The sequence below is a fragment of the Stegodyphus dumicola genome, chromosome 4 (genome assembly GCF_044657685.1).
Source record: "Stegodyphus dumicola isolate Sdum_Otavi_A_Nest chromosome 4, ASM4465768v1".
NCBI lineage: Eukaryota > Metazoa > Arthropoda > Arachnida > Araneae > Eresidae > Stegodyphus > Stegodyphus dumicola.
Genome location: NC_140771.1, coordinates 250204892 through 250222671, shown reverse-complemented (window position 1 = coordinate 250222671; position 17780 = coordinate 250204892). Strand labels below are relative to the sequence as shown.

Genomic DNA, 17780 nt, shown 5'->3' with positions numbered 1-17780 from the left:
AGATTGAATTTGCCTAATTTTAAAATATAAACACGAAAAATTTTAAATATACAACAACATGCATTATGCTACCCGCCATTTTATTTAGTATGAAGCTATTCTTCCGACATTTGGTCTCATTAGACTAAAAGTTGTTAGCCCAAAAAGTCTAGTAATTTCAAAACGATATTTTGAGTCGATTCAATTTTCAAACTGTTGTCCCCAAATTGTCGTAGTGTGTTATATTTAAAGAAACTAAATAATGAAGAATCTGCATGACGCATGAAGGTTTCTTACACTGTGAGGAAACAACGGTATCTAGAGCCGTGCACTTTTGAATAACGTAGTACTCTAACGGAACATGTGCACTTTGAAGCACGAATTTTGAATTTCGAATTTGTTTTATTATCTATTTCAAATTTTGTAAAACTTTAACGAATTTTTGAGTAAAAAACTCACCGATTTCAAAGCGAGTAATGGCAACACTCTGCGAAAAAAGACACATTTTTTTTTATCTGCAGCGCTCGAGACTGTGTATCGGAAATTCTAAAGATATGCTGTTTTTAAATATTTTGTGATATTGTTGTTGAATTGAAGTTTATGTGCTTTAAGTACGAAGAACGGGATATTTAATAAATGAGGTAACACACAAAATAAAAAAAAAAAAAAAAAAAAAAAAAAAAAAAAGCCCCTTTGGGCGTAATATAAAACCTGAAAAAAAGCATTCCGATTTTTTTTCTCCTCTCTTTTTTTTTTCAGCTTATTTAAAACAATATATCTATAATTTAGGTTAAAATAACAAGCCGAATGATGATTATTGGAGAAGTCAAACACCAAGAATCAGCGTAATGTTTGTAAATTTTGCAGGTTTTGATGGTTTAACTATGGAACCATCGAAACTAGTCCTGAAAAATGTACAAATATTAGGTTGACTGGTGTTTAACTTCTCCAATTATTTTTTAAATACCCGAAGAATTTCCATGAAATCCGCGAAAACAATCAGTACTCCTTTTTCTTTATGAATATCACCCTCGAAAATGCATGCATATACTTTGATAGAAATACGATTTACGTGTTCATGATTCTGTCAGAGCTCAATCAGATAAAACTTTGAGAATTGGTACTTTCATGTATAAAAAGTAAGTTATCTATTTCAAATTTTGTAAAACTTTAACGAATTTTTTATTAATAAACTCCACGATTTCAAAGCGAGCCATGGCAACACTGTACGGAAAAAAAAAATTATCTCCAGCGCTCGAGACTGTATCGGAAATCATAAAGATTTCCTGTTGTTAAATATTTTGTGATATTGCTGCTGTACTGAATTTTATGTGTTTTAAGTGCGAAGAACTTGATATTTAATAAATAAAGGCGGGCACAAAATGGTAAAAAAAAGCGCCCTTTTGAGCGAATATAAAATCTGAAACCTTTCAAATTTGTTTGTTCTTAGAATCTTCTTTTTCCTTTAAAGGTACTAAAGGGCAATATTGTACAGTAGACGACATTTTGGATGATAGAAATATAATAATATATGGATTTGTATGCATAAAATAATCCAATACCGATAAATTTATCTTCAGTTTGATCCAATACAAATAATAGTTCCCAAAAAATATGATTCCCAGTGCTAAAGATAACATTCGAATTCATTTTCATTCATACAGTGAGTATATGTAAACACATTCATGTATCTTTAACACATTTTGAGCGCGCTTTAAACGGTTCATATCGAAACATGCCTCAAATTAAAAATTACTTTGAATAAAGGGAATAAAGGGGGAAAAAAAGCTTAGTTTTGACGACTTAATAATGTAATACATAAAACAATTGCCTTTTTTATAACTAATTTGAAAAGTCACATTTAGTCCCTTTACTTTTTGACACATTACTTCTTACTTGCAAGAAAATTTGGGTGTTCATTTTATGTGATAAAAAAAAAAAAAAAAAAGATTCTCAGCGCCTATAAAACTTAGGTAATCGCCGCCCTCATTTGTTACAGTTAATACTGGCTGCTGATATGCTACATTAAGCAAAAGATGTTTTGTATTAAAAGAACATTTAGGAAAAGTTATCATGGATAAAACAATTCAGGTTTCTGGAACAATTTATGCTTCCCACCCCCCTCCCTTAGCCTGCTGTGACGTAAAAGACCTGACCATGGGATTATTTTTCTACCAATGCAAAAAAATCTTCATAGTTAAATTGTAATCTAAGGCTTAGTTAATTAACAGTTAAAATATAGAATTTTAAGTGTTGACGCTGTTAAAAACTTAACTCCTGTGAATTATTGCCCAAAATTATTTATCAAAGTAAGATTTCAGATTTTATATTACGCCCAAAGGGGAGTCTTTTAACGCTTTGTGGATGACCTTTACTGAATTAATATCATTTTCTTCGCACTTAAGCCATAAAATTCAGTTTAACATCAATATCGCAAGATATTTAAAAGAGCGTATGTTTAGAATTTCCGATACACAGTCTCGCGTGCTGGAGATAATTCCCCCCCCCGGTACAGTGTCGCCATTGCTCGCTTTGAAATCGTTGATTTTGTTAATCAAAAATTCTTTAATGTTTGACAAAATATGAAATCGATAATAAAACAAATTCCACATTTGGGCTTCCAGATGCCCATATTCGAGTGGAGGACTGCGTTATTCAAAATTGGATGCCTCCAAGTACCGTTGTTTTTTCACAGTTTGAGAAACATACAGATTCTTCATTATTTAATTTATTTAAATATAATACAGGGCTCTAATATTTGGTGGCAACAATTAAAAAGTGAACCAACGCAAAATATCAAAACGAAATTAATAGCCCTTCTGGGCAAATTGCCTCTTTGGAGTAACGAAATCATACATATAGAGTGAATCTGTATCTTTGTGTATTGGGGAAAAAGACGTTTTAGCTTTTTTCTTGTGAAAATCTCCTCTCGCTCGTGTATGCAAATTCAACCAATTATCTCAGGCGCTTACCCTAAAATTTAATTTGGATATGATAACTTTACTATACTTTATTAGGAGCAATTTTATGTTATCGTACTTCTCTCATAGATACAGATATAAGAGTATACATATGTAAAATGATGAAGTTTAAATTAAAGAAACTTTATAAATAAAACTTTAATACAAATTGATCTTATAATACATGTATAAAAATATTAAGGAATTTCTTTGATAAATCATTTGAAAAAATTTTAATTATCTCTGCTGATGTGCTGAGCTCATAAAAGTATGCAGTTTGGATTGGGGATATCGTAAACAGAAATAAGGCATCTAAGTAAAATCAGGAAACTTCTTTATGAAAACAACAAACAGTCATTTCAAATACCCTATCAATGGGTTGGTTACAGAAAAAGCTGAAATGATTGCTACTACCGGATTAAAATTTGAACCAAAGTGACGGATTCGATTTTCAGTTAAAAAATGTCCATCCCATGTATAGCTTCAAAGAAATGTTTAGTCAAAAGCGAGTTTTTATGTACCTTAATGCGACAATACCAGGCTTACAAGAAATATATTTTGTAACACCACAAAAAAACAGTCGTTTTTCAATGGATCTCTTCACTGGTAGATATCGACGGTAACGAAAAAGTAGACAAAGAAAGGGACACTTGAGGCACAAGACGGTGTCCGCCGATAACATCGCGGCAAAAACATCGCGGACGAAAACGTCGCGGAGAAAACAACGCAAGGCGAAAACGTCGTGCTACAAAACATCGTGGGAGAACACATCGCAAAGAGAAAACATCGCAGTTCTAAAACATCGTGGTACAAAATATCGTCGTCGAAAATAAAGCGGTTCAAAAACTTCGCAGTTTAAAAACATCGTCGTCGAAAATATCGTGGTAAAAAGTAAAGTATCTACAAATCATCGCATGACGATAACATCGCAGACATGCTTTTTTCAGGCTTTAATAACTGTAAATGCATATTCCCATAATGATTTGTGAGCGCAAAATGTAAAGAAGGATAATTTTTACTTTCATATTTTTTATTAAATATTAAATTTTTGCTGAGAAAATAAGAAGAAAACTTAAGCATAGAAAATTAATGCAACTTATAGCACTTAATAGAATTTTAAATCGACATAGTTAATTAACAAAGACCATTAATAAATAATTTTTTATAAAGATTTTACAGGTAATTTTTCATAAAAAGTATAATCTATTAAGTTGCATTTAATTTTCTATGCTTAAGTTTCCTTCTTATTTTTTCAGCAAAAATTTATTAGTTAATAAAAAAATGTGAAAGTAAAAATTATCCTTCTTTACATCTTGCGCTCACAAATCATTATGGGAATATCCATTTACAGTTATTAAAGCCTGAAAAAAGCATGTCTGCGATGTTATCGTCATGCGATGATTTGTAGATACTTTTTTTACCACGATTTTTTACCACGATATTTTCGACGGCGATGTTTTTAAACTGCGAAGTTTTTGAACCGCTTTATTTTCGACGATGATGTTTTGTACCACGATGTTTTAGAACTGCGATGTTTTCTCTTTGCGATGTTTTCTCCCACGATGTTTTGTAGCACGATGTTTTCGCCTTGCGTTGTTTTCTCCGCGACGTTTTCGTCCGCGATGTTTTCGTCCGCGATGTTTTTGCCGCGATGTTTTCGGCTGTAACCGCACAAGACAGCAAACCACATCCTCCAGAGTCACTTCACAAGCCTTTTTCAGAGAAATTAATGGATACTCTTAAACCTGACTAGGCAGCAAAATCGACAGGCAAATCCTGGGCCAATTTCAAAACATACGGAAGAAGTTTTGTCAAAAACTTCCTAAAGAGGCTGTGGACTATAAACAGGCCACGATCACATGGCCCATCATCTTAAGAAAATTGACATCCTTCCATGTAGTATATGCCAAATTTGCAATTCGAGCACCATGAATCCAGAGCATCTTATATGCCCAGAACTGGATAAAGAGTCTCAGAAACGTGGTGAGATAAGTAAACTATATTGAAAAGCTTACTACATTTCTTATGTTCCCTTCCTTGTTGTTTAAATTTTTAACTTTTTAACTTTTTAATTTTGTTCCCGTGTTCATTTACCGTGATTCTTACTTTAAATGTTTGTTCTTTATTGTAATCGCGAAAAGTTTCAGGCAGCAATATTTCAACGAAAATATCCATTTTGACAGCCATCGAATGCAATTTAACGATCTTTTTGCGTGACATCTGTACGTAAGGACAGAACAAAAGACTATTTTACTCCAAAAAAATTACAAAACTACTTTAAAATGAATTCTGAAGAGAATTTTTCGTGGTGTCTGTGCGTACATACGTATGTATGTATCTCGCATAACTCAAAAATGAGTAGCCTCAGAACGTTGGAATTTTGTATATAGGACTGCTATAACATGTAGATGTGCACCTCGTAGTTTGGTTGCAATCGGCCTCACCAAACGTATATAAATATATCTATATATATATCCACTCTATTACCCGGCTCAGTAATCTCAGTTTCTTTACTCTTATATGTTTGTAAATTGTGCATTTTTTGCTTTAAAAATGATTAAATTGTGTTATTCTTATCTTCCGGTTCAGGGTTTTATGCCTCTAGGAAATCTGCAAGCAATATATGTAGAATTAGCAATATATGTAGCAATATATGTGAAATTATGTATTTAAAAGCTGTTTAAGTGCGGTCAAGCCTAATTTTAAAATAAGATGGCGGACATATTTGTTTACATTTGAAACAGCAGAATAGTAGACTTGTTGCGAATCTAGAGACACTAAGCTTCGCAACTACAAAGATAACGCCTTCATTTGTTATTGCGAATTAATTCATGCTTAATCTTTTCTGAAGTTTTTCGGGGAAATAAGTGTTTAAAATTTACTTCGCAATTTTTAATAGAGATATTTTGAGTTTTTATGTATTTTTGCCTTGTCGCGAAGTAAGAACTGAATTAATGGAATGAGAAATACTGAATCGTCTGTGAAAAACTGTTTCGTTTTTGCTTTGTTTGCTTAATTTCTTTTATATATCGTTCTAGATTTATTACAATATTTGAATAGAAGATGTGGCAACGATTAGATAATTCTTTAAATGATATAAATTTTGTGCATTCTGAGTTATAATATGAACGAAATATAACGCTGTTAAGTGAACCTAGCGCCAGAGTGTCGCTATGGTAAACAAATATAGTGAATTTTAAAGAGTGCATTTATTCTATTGTGGTTTATTCGCTATCGATGAAGTAGATTTAATTCAATCCAATAAGTTTAAATGAAATGCAAGAAAAAATGCGTATCATTTAATATTCCGTACAAGGAAGTCATGTAGTGTACACATCAGATTTTTTTATTATAATGTTCTTCTGTGATACTTGAGCTGTTTTATATGTTTCATTGATCTTTCCAATAAAGCCATATGCAACAATATATTTTGTAACACTACTTCGTATGTTGCAGTCGTACTGAATCAAGATATCTTCGAATTTTAAAGATAAAGTCTTCAACTAATAGTTCAGTGATAGGCATCCTTGGTGCGATTGAATTGTTAAGTTACTTTAATTAAAAAATAGCTTATTGTTATTCTATTTAGAACAATTTCTTGGCGCTTATCTCTATTTACAGCTCGTTTTCTAATATAAGAATCAATCAAAGGATCCCAAACCTTCAATGCATTGACATCGCACATATATAAATTATTAAAAGGACTGCGAAAATCCGTTACGTAAATTACAAACTAAATTACATATTTCTATAGTGATTCAGTTCATAACAAACAGTGACAATTTCAGCTGATTGCAAACTTAAAAGTGAAAGGGCCGGAACTTTATTAACCTTTTAATTATAAAAGAGAATAAATGCTGCATATCATAATGAAATTTTGGTTAATTATATTTTTATCACTTTCTCAGGCAGTATTGATTCTCAATTAATGGTAATTAAATCTCTATGCATTAAAGTCTGCTTCATGATTTTTTTTTAACTTGACAATAGTGTTTAGATATTATTTTAGTAGATAAAGCAGCTAATTTTTTTCAGGCGTTTATGAACTTATTACTTAAGAATTAATGGTATAATGTTTTTAAAAACGTTCAAAATTCATACAAACTAAATATAAAATGTTTTATTGATTAACATCTAATATTTAACATCAGCAGTGAAAATGCTCTTGCTCTAATTTTCTACGTAAAATACCACTACCTTAAATTTACTCATTCGAACTAACTTAAATTACCAAGATAAATTCAGATTTCGCAAGTAAACGTTCAAGTATTCAAAGTTCACAAAAGCTAAATACAATTTGATTTATTGATCAATAATTTATATTCAGTCAGTGTTGTAAAACTGCTTGAATTTACTGTGTAAAATTCATTTTTCGTAATTAAACTCGAACTATAGTTTCCATTTTACTGTATAAAAGTTTCATAATTAACTATAATTTCTATCTTACTACGTAAAATTCAGGTTTCGCAATTAAACTAAAACTGTAGTTTCCATTTTACTCTGTAAAATTCAGAACTTTCAAATTAAACTTTCAAAATTCATAAAAACTAAATATAAATTCGTTTATTGATCAATATTTTACATTCAGTGTCTGTTGTAAAACTGCTTGAATTTGCTCTGTAAAATTCAGGTTTGGTAATTAAATTTGAACTATAGTTTCCCTTTTACTGTGTAAAATTTAAGTTTCTTAAATTCGAATTATAGTTTCTATCTTACTATGTAAACTTTAGGCTCTGTAATTAAATTTGAACTATAGTTTTCATTTTACTGGTGTAAAATTTAAGTTTCATAATTAAATTCGAACTATAGTTTCTATCTTACTACGTAAAATTCAGGTTTCGCAATTAAACTAAAACTGTAGTTTCCATTTTACTCTGTAAAATTCAGAACTTTCAAATTAAATTTTCAAAATTCATAAAAACTAAATATAAATTCGTTTATTGATCAATATTTTATATTCAGTATCTGTTGTAAAACTGCTTGAATTTACTGTGTAAAATTCAGGTTTGGTAATTAAATTTGAATTATAGTTTCCCTTTTACTGTGCATAATAATTTACATAATGAAATTTTGGTTAATTATATTTTTATCACTTTCTCAGGCAGTATTGATTCTCAATTAATGGTAATTAAATCTCTATGCATTAAAGTCTGCTTCATGATTTTTTTTTAACTTGACAATAGTGTTTAGATATTATTTTAGTAGATAAAGCAGCTAATTTTTTTCAGGCGTTTATGAACTTATTACTTAAGAATTAATGGTATAATGTTTTTAAAAACGTTCAAAATTCATACAAACTAAATATAAAATGTTTTATTGATTAACATCTAATATTTAACATCAGCATTAATTTAAGTTTCCTAATTAAATTCGAATTATAGTTTCTATCTTACTGTGTAAACTTTAGGCTCTGTAACTAAATTTCAACTATAATTTCCATTTTACTGGTGTAAAAGGGAAGTTTCATAGTTAAATTCGAACTATAGTTTCTATCATACTGTGTAAACTTCAGGCTCTGTAATTAAATTGGAACTATAGTTTTCATTTCACTGTGTAAAATTTAAGTTTCATAATTAAATTGGAACTATAGTTTCTATCTAAATTCAGATTTGGTAATTAAATTTGAACTATAGTTTCTATCTTACTACGTAAAATTCAGATTTCGCAATTAAACTGAAACTGTAGTTTCCATTTTACTCTGTAAAATTCAGAACTTTCAAATTAAACTTTCAAAATTCATAAAAATTAAATATAAATTCATTTTTTGATCAATATTTTATATTCAGTGTCTGTTGTAAAACTGCTTAAATTTGCTGTGTAAAATTTAGGTTTGGTAATTAAATTTTAATTATAGTTTTTATCTTACTGTGTAAGCTTTAGGCTATGTAATTAAATTTGAACTATAGTTTCCATTTTACTGATGTAAAATTTAAGTTTCATAGTTAATTTCGAACTATAGTTTCTATCTTACTGTGTAAACTTCAGGCTCTGTAATTAAATTAGAACTATAGTTTCCATTTTACTGTGTAAAATTTAAGTTCCATAATTAAATTGGAACTATAGTTTCTATCTAAATTCAGGTTTGGTAATTAAATTTGAACTATAGTTTCCATTTTACTGTGTAAAAGTTTCATAATTAAATTCGAACTATAATTTCTATCTTACTACGTAAAATTTAGGTTTCGCAATTAAACTAAAACTGTAGTTTCCATTTTACTCTGTAAAATTCAGAATTTTCAAATTAAATTTTCAAAATTCATAAAAACTAAATATAAATTCCTTTATTGATCAATATTTTATATTCAGTGTCTGTTGTAGAACTGCTTGAATTTACTGTGTAAAATTCAGGTTTGGTAATTAAATTTGAATTATAGTTTCCCTTTTACTGTGTAAAATTTAAGTTTCTTTATTAAATTCGAATTACAGTTTCTATTTTACTGTGTAAACTTTAGGCTCTGTAATTAAATAGGAAGTATAGTTTCCGTTTTACTGGTGTAAAAGTGAAATTTCATAATTAAATTCGAACTATAATTTCTATCTTACTATGCAAAATTCAGATTTCGCAATTAAACTAAAACTGTAGTTTCCATTTTACTCTGTAAAATTCAGAACTTTCATATTAAACTTTCAAAATTCATAAAAACTAAATATAAATTCCTTTATTGATCAATATTTTATATTCAGTGTCTGTTGTAAAACTGCTTGAATTTGCTCTGTTAAATTCTTTGGTAATTAAATTTGAATTATAGTTTCCCTTTTACTGTGTAAAATTTAAGTTTCTTTATTAAATTCGAATTACAGTTTCTATTTTACTGTGTAAACTTTAGGCTCTGTAATTAAATAGGAAGTATAGTTTCCGTTTTACTGGAGTAAAATTCAAGTTTCATTATTAAATTCGAAATATAGTTTCTATCTTACTGTGTAAACTTCAGACTCTGTAATTACATTGCAATTATAATTTCTATTTTACTGGTGTAAAATTCAGGATTCGTAATTAAATTCAAACTATAGTTTCCATTACAATGTAAATAACTGGAAATAAAAATATTAGGCATTTTCTGGATCAGATAATTATTCCTATGCTTCTCACTCCGAAATTTTTAACGTCAATTTAATACTTCTTCGGGGATACTTCTGAAATTTGAGGATTCTTTTATTTTATGTGTTGCCAGAAACGTTTACCTGTGCATTAAATTTTGAAAACACAACGAAATTTGCTTCGGAACGAATAAAGACAAATTCTGCAATATAACCCTGTTATAATAAGTGCTAAAATTACAAGATATAAAAGTGCTAAAATAGTTTTAAATGTGCTAAACCTATAATAAAACAAACATGGTTTGTGGTTATGCACTTCTCAAATAAATTTATTAAATTTATTAGCAGAGCTGATTTAAGAGCTTAAGTTTAAATTCCCTTTTTTTGAATTCTTCAAATTATGCAAAACAGAGAAACACTGATTTTTTTCTTGCATTCAATAGCTCCAAGGCATTTTAATCTTTACTAGATATATTGAACAGAGGTATTTTCTAAACAAAAAAAAGAAAAAGGATCTTTCAAAAATGTGTAGTTAATATAGAAAAATTATATCCATCTTTCTCTAATATTGATATTGAGTATCAAGCTTTCTATATAGCTTAAAACGTTTCACATTTTTATGTAACTTTTCGGTTCTAAGATCTTGTGTGAACTGCATTTTTCGAGAAGGCTTCAATTTTGTAGGTAAAATTGATAAAAAATCATGCAAAATTGTTAAGACGATTACATTATTTAATTTTTATTGAAGATTCAAGAGTGTGATTTAACAAATTAATGCAGGATCATATACCCATTCGTTAGTTGCTAAATATTCTAAATTAACAAAATGGTTTGATCAAAAATGGTGTTTTGTAACTGATACGTTAGGATAATTGTTTATAAAGCATCAAAGGTTATAGATATTTTCTATTGTTCTAATAAGAAAAAATCAGGCAATGGTCACAAGGAAATTTACAGACGAGAAATGTACATATTGTAGTTAAACAGATGGCAACTGCATCAAAATGGCGAGTGACAAATTGACATACCGAAATATTTATATGACATACCGAAATAATTTACTACTACTATATTGTTATTAATATTTACTGATCATTTTACTGCAATTATTAGTTAATTATATATCTAATTACATAAAAGCTTCATGAAATCTTCAAACTCATGCATTAAATAACGAGGTCAGCAAAAATCCTAAAGTGATTTCCTTTTGTAAAGATTTATCAGCTGCTTTTTTTAACACATTTAAACAAATCATTTGTCTTTCGTAGCGTTTAAACTTGTTCGTATTTTCTTGTTTTTTACTGAACCCTGTGACTATTTTAACCCTTTGCATACAAATAATCTAGATCTTCTCTAGATAATTTGTTGCATACAAATAATCTAGATCTTCTCTAGATAAGTTGTTGCATACAAATAATCTAGAACTTCTCTAGATAATTTGTTGCATACAAATAATCTAGATCTTCTCTAGATAATTTGTTGCATACAAAAAATCTAGAGAAGTTAAACGAAAATGTTTGTATTTTTTCTACTTAAAATAACCTTAGTAATAACAAAAAAATTAATTTTATTCAAATTTCGCTTTAAATAATGGCTACAGTTTGTTCACTACAGTGTACAGCATTCATATACGTACATGCATACAAATCTCTTCCCAACGATTTACGGTCATTGCATTTGAAATCCTTTCGTGCCTCGTTTGCAGTGATCATTACCATCTTCTAAATGGTCAATCTACAACTGACATGTACATACGGATCCCCAAAAATACCTTCATTTCGTCGATTGTGATTGAATTCATTTTGCTACGATTTTGTCACCTGTACCTATTGGATTCAAATGTCAAATGGTCTAGAAATTCCTTGCGAAACAAACATTTCCAGCGGTGTTTTGGCTCGATAAGCAGTACATTTGGATTTCAATTCACACTTTTCGGTAGATCTTTATCTACCCACTCCACAATTTTCTCAAACTGACATTTAAAATAAAATGTCTAAAATGATTAATTACGAATAAAAAATGGCAGTATAAGAAAATGTAAGCAATATTATATAACGTTTATTACGAGATATTGTACTAACTTGGAAACAGAAATAGGAGCCATTTTCCAAATAGCAATGCTTTACTTAGTGATGTTATACAGCCATCTATGATCGATAGTTGAAAGCTCTAATACTATAGAATGAATAAACACAGGAATGAAATCGGTTAACGCATTTAGAGAAAAATAAACAAATTTAAACTTTTGTCTAGTAGAGTGGACATGATGCAAGGGTTAATAAATTTATCATGTACTGAGTTATTTCATAGAACGTAATTCACAGATGTTAAAACTAATTTGAAAAACATTAGAGGGGATGTTTTTTGCTCTCTGAGTCTTTTAAATTCATTGATTTTGATTTTAAATGCTCACTGAAATTAATAACAGCTTAAAAAATTCAGAAGTGTTAACGCTTTAGTTTATTAAAATTTCCATAGTGTTTTAAACAAGTTTTTTAAGTTATTAATCGTAGTAACACTTAACTGCTTTCACGTTAAGAAAAAATAAATATTATAGACTTCTCATTATATTTAAGTAAATTTTATACCAAAATATTTGGTATAAAATATTTGGTATATTTATATATTTCAGATTGTTGCTTAGCCTCTATATTTGGAATATGTAACGAAGTAAACTGTTGTTGTTGGTTGTGCCTATGATGAAGCTTATTCGAATAGCGCCACGGGTGCAGATGATGATCCTGGTAAACTGCAAAATATTATCATCGTAGTGGTTCGATCTAATAATTCAGCAAGAATGATAGGACAATAATCCTCGCTGAATTTTGAAAATTGGGGGTCTTGTGCAAGTTTCTTCTTAAGTAATGGATTTCAGATATTCAGAATTTAACTGTAATTAACTTTAGAAATTTGATACTTTTTGATAGTGATACAGCTTACGATTAAATAATACTGGCTAGTATTATAAACTCATGCTGGCTAAACTTCGTAAAATTAACTCATATGAATTTAAATTGCAAAACTAACACTTGGAATGTGCTTGTTATCAATAAATAAAGAAAATGTGATTTATTTAAAATGCAGGTTTGCTTCATTTTAATGGCATTTTTCAAAACTTTTCTGATAAAAATCTCCTATATTTAAAGGCTGTCAAATTCATGTTTAATCTCAATTCCTTTCATTAAATGCTAATAGATTTGTCACTTAAATACTATTATACTTATTTTAATATTATACTCTTCATTTAAATATTATTAGACTTAGAAATAAATGTTATTAGATATTTAGTCTTAAGTTCGTACCCTCTTATGATGTGCAAATATTTATCTAAGCAACTATTACTTCTCTAGAACATGTTTGGAATGACTTATTGGCATTAGTAATATTGTTTCACATGCAAAGTTTTTTTAGTTCCATGGTATAAACTATTTGAAATTCAAATCTTGAATATTTTTCGTGATTTAATATTTTAGGTTGCAATTTTTTCATTCCCTTTAAAAAGAACTTATAAATTAGTCTTCTTTTTACTTCTTAATTAGGAAATGCTCTTCAAAATGAAGCATAGTCGTAGCATCAAGAAGTGAATCCTCAAGAGACTTCAGTAAATAATAAAAGATTTTTTTTGCATTAAAAACTCGACTGCAAGGTATGCGACTGCAAGCTTTACTTAGATAAATTAAGAATAAAAAAAAAAATCTGAAATGTTTCAGATTTTAAATTACGTCCAAAGGGGCGTTTTTTAACATTTTGTGTGTTACCTTTCTTTATTAAATATCATGTTCCTCGCACTTAAACCATAAGATCCAGTGCAACAGCAATATCGCAAAATAGTTTTAAAACGAGCCTATCTTTAGAATTTCCGATACAGAGACTCACGCGCTGGAGATAAAAATGTTTTTTCTGCACAACGTTGCCATTGCTCGCTTTGAAATCCTTGAGTTTGTTAATCAAAAATTCGTCAAAGTTTTAAAAAATAGGAAATCGATCATAAAACAAATTTCAAATTTCAAATTTGGTCTTCCACATGCTCATATTCGTTGGAGGATTACGTTATTCAAAATTCGATGACTCTATGTGCCGTTGTTTTATCACAATACGAGAAATATACATACATTTATGCAGATTTTTCATTATTTAATTTCTTCAAATATAATGCAGGACTCTAACATTTTGTGGCAACAGTTTGAAAAGTGAACCGAGATTTATGAGTCCGACGCAAAATGCCAAAACGAAACTAATAGTCCTTCGGGATTCAAATCCCTTTGGACTAAAAAAGTAAAAAATACTAAAAGTTTTCAGATTTTAAATTACGTCCAAATATGCTTTTTTAAACGTTTCGTGTGTTACTCTTATTTATTAAATATCATGTTCTTCACACTTAAACCATAAAATTCAATTCAACAGCAATACCACAAAATAATTTTAAAATGAGAATATTTTTAGAATTTCTGATACACAATCTCGCGAAATTTTATTCTATACAACGTTGCCACTGTTTGCTTTGAAACTGCTGAGTGTTTTAATAAAGAAACTGGTTAAAGTTTTACAGATTTGCCATTGATCGCTTTGAAATTATTGAGTTTATTAATCAGAAACTCAGAAATGCTTTGCAAAATATGAAATAGATAACAAAACAAATTCCAAATCCAAATTTGGGCTTCCAGATGCCCATATTCGGGTGGAGACGTACGTTATTCAAAATTGAATGGCTCTAGGTACCGTCGCTTTATCACATTGTAAGAAAAATACATACATTTATGTAGATTCTTCATTATTTAACTTCATTAAATGTAATACAGGGCGATAATATTTGATGGCCAAATTTGAAAAAGGAAACCCCTTTATAGTGAAACGCCACAAAATGCCAAAATAAATTAATACCTCTTGGGCTAATAATGAAGAATCAAAATGCTAAAGTTAATTTTTTTTTCTTGGACTACCAAATTAAGGACTTCTTTAACCCAAAACTTATTTCTACAGCCTGTCAAATTACATAGCTCTATAAGCCTTGCCTCCAAACATTCATTCGCTTTAACACTCCCTGTTTAATACCTGCTATCATAGTTACAGAGTTACATACATAAAATCTAAGAATTTAGAGTAACAGATAAGTAAGAGTTATACTAAAAATTTAGAGTAACAGATAAGTAAGAGTTATAACTACATAAAATCTAAAAATTTAGAGTAACAGATAAGTAAGAGTTATACTAAAAATTTAGAGTAACAGATAAGTAAGAGTTATAACTACATAAAATCTAAAAATTTGAGTTGCGAAAAAACACCTGCATAATGGAATTTTCATGCTTCATATTTATGTGTTAAGAATTATTATGTGCAGATTCAAAGTTGTAGTTGTAAATTATTTATTATTATTGGGGAATGTTTCTTTACGGAAATTCAGTTTCGTAATTATTATGCTTTTAAAAAATGAGACTTTAAGATATGAAATACTAGACACTAAAAAATAAGCATTAAATGATATAGTATTAAGAATTATTCATAAAATAATTCTTTGTACTATAAATTTTTACTACTTAATACTCTATTCTTAATGCTATAATATCAAATGCGATTGATAGCAGAGAAAGAAATGAATAATTAATTTTTAATTTGAAAGATTATATTAGACTAAACTTTATATACATAAATAGAATATTTAAAAAACCTTTAAAATATAAGCAAAATACCTTTACGAGCAGTGTTTCTTTTATGAAATTAATACTTGGAATTTTCATTTCTTTGACTTGTCTGTCTGTAAATTTTAATTAAGTTCTTAAACTTATGCTTAAAGTTTTTATCAGTATTTCTTTTTCAAAATGAAACTTGCATATAAATTATTACTAAAATAAAACATCTTCAGCATTAACAATAAAATTATATGTACGAATATACCACATTTATAAAAGTATTTACTTATATATTTGTTTTCTTGCAGAGGAAAAAGAATCTTACATTCTAAATTGACTGTGAAATTTTAAGTACAATAGTTATATCGGCTCGAGATATCAGAAGCTGTCTTATGGTTATATGGGTGAGTGTAACTAAATTTACGTTAGATTGGTGATTTCTATAACTTTCAAGCCTGAATTAATAAAACTGGTATTCCATTTTAAGGTAGTATGTGTAAAGATATCAAACTTCAATGTTACATACCGCATTTTAACAAAGGCGCAAAAATATCAAATTAACCGAAAGAGAAACTTTTCGGTTTTTCTAAAGATCAAACAATTATACAAGCGAAAGGCATGTGTTATTCACACTTTTATTTCCAGATGACAAGAAAATTAAATTCTACAATAAACAATCAATCATGATGCATTGCTGTATGCCTTTTGTTTGGCAAAACCCTTAAAGTGTTAAGACTGCCTTATCTCTGGGCTTGCAAAATTTGTAACCATTTCTTTTTGTTTTGTAATTTAATAGAAACTAATTATTGCGTAGATAAATGCCTTCAAAGTTACTGAAACATGAAAACTTTCGGTTATAAATTTAACTCCTGGAGTGGGTTTTGGGACAAAGCAAAATACTAAGTTTAGTGTTAATAAAATATAGTAGCAGGAGTTTATAACCATTCTTTTTTTAAATTTTTTTTAATTAAAGTTGTTACGTAAAATGCCTTCAAAATTACTGAAACATGAACACTTTGGGTTATAAATTTAACTACTGGAGAGGAGATTTTTGATCTACACGAAGCAAAATTCTAATTTCATTTTTAATAAAACACTTTAACAGGAACTAAATAATGCACTAATTAATGTATTGTTTGTTATTTAAAATCCAGTCTTCCTCACATCCAAAGTCCAAAACTCGAAAATTTCTAAATTTAAGAAGCATTTTAGAAAAATAATTAAGATTTTAATTCGTAAAAACATGTTTGCTTTGGGGGTTTGAAGTTCGTTGGTGCTAAGTTAACCCTTTGTTGCATACAAATAATCTAGAGAAGTTAAACGAAAATGTTTGTATTTTTTCTACTTAAAATAACCTTAATAATAATAAAAAAATTAATTTTATTCAAATTTCGTTTTAAATAATTGCTACAGTTTGTTCATTACATGAATATACGTACATGCATCCAAATCTCTTCCCAACCATTTACGGTCATTGCATTTGAAATCATTTCCTGCCTTGTTTGCAGTGATCATTACCATCTTCTAAATGGTAAATCTACAACTGACATGTACATACAGATCCCTCCTAATACCTTCATTTCGTCATTTGTAATTGAATTCATTTTGCTACTATTTTGTAACCTGTACCTATTGGATTCAAATGTCAAATGTTCTAGAAATTCCTTGTCAAACATAAACATTTCCAGTGGTGTTTTGGCTTGATAAGCAGTACACATTTGGGTTTCAATTCACTCTTTTCGGTAGATCTTTATCTACCCACTCCATAATTTTCTCAAACTGACATTTAAAATAAAATGTCTAAAATGACTAATTATGAATAAAAAATGGCAGTATAAGAAAATGTAAGCAATATTATTTAATGTTTAACTATGAGAAATTGTACTAGCTTGAAAACAGAAGTAGCAGCCATTTTTCAAATAGCAATGCTTTACTTAGTGATGCTATACAGCCATCTACGATCGACAGTTGAAAGTTCTAATAATATAGAATGAATAAACACAGGAATGGAATCTGTTAAGGCATTTAGAGAAGAATAAACAAATTTAAAACTTTTGTCTACTAGAGTGGACATGATGCAACAAAGGGTTAACTGGTTTTTTAAATGTGTTGGTCTCAAATGAACACTTTAACTCAGTTTACTTTTATGAAATAAGCTGTGTCTTACATTGCATAT

General features: G+C 28.9%; 1 protein-coding gene across 3 annotated transcripts in view; it reads right to left on the bottom strand.

Moving 5' to 3' along the window:
• Positions 1-17780, bottom strand: part of LOC118204141 (zinc finger protein basonuclin-2-like) — a 577484-nt gene that overhangs the window by 363327 nt on the left and 196377 nt on the right. The window lies entirely within an intron of this gene.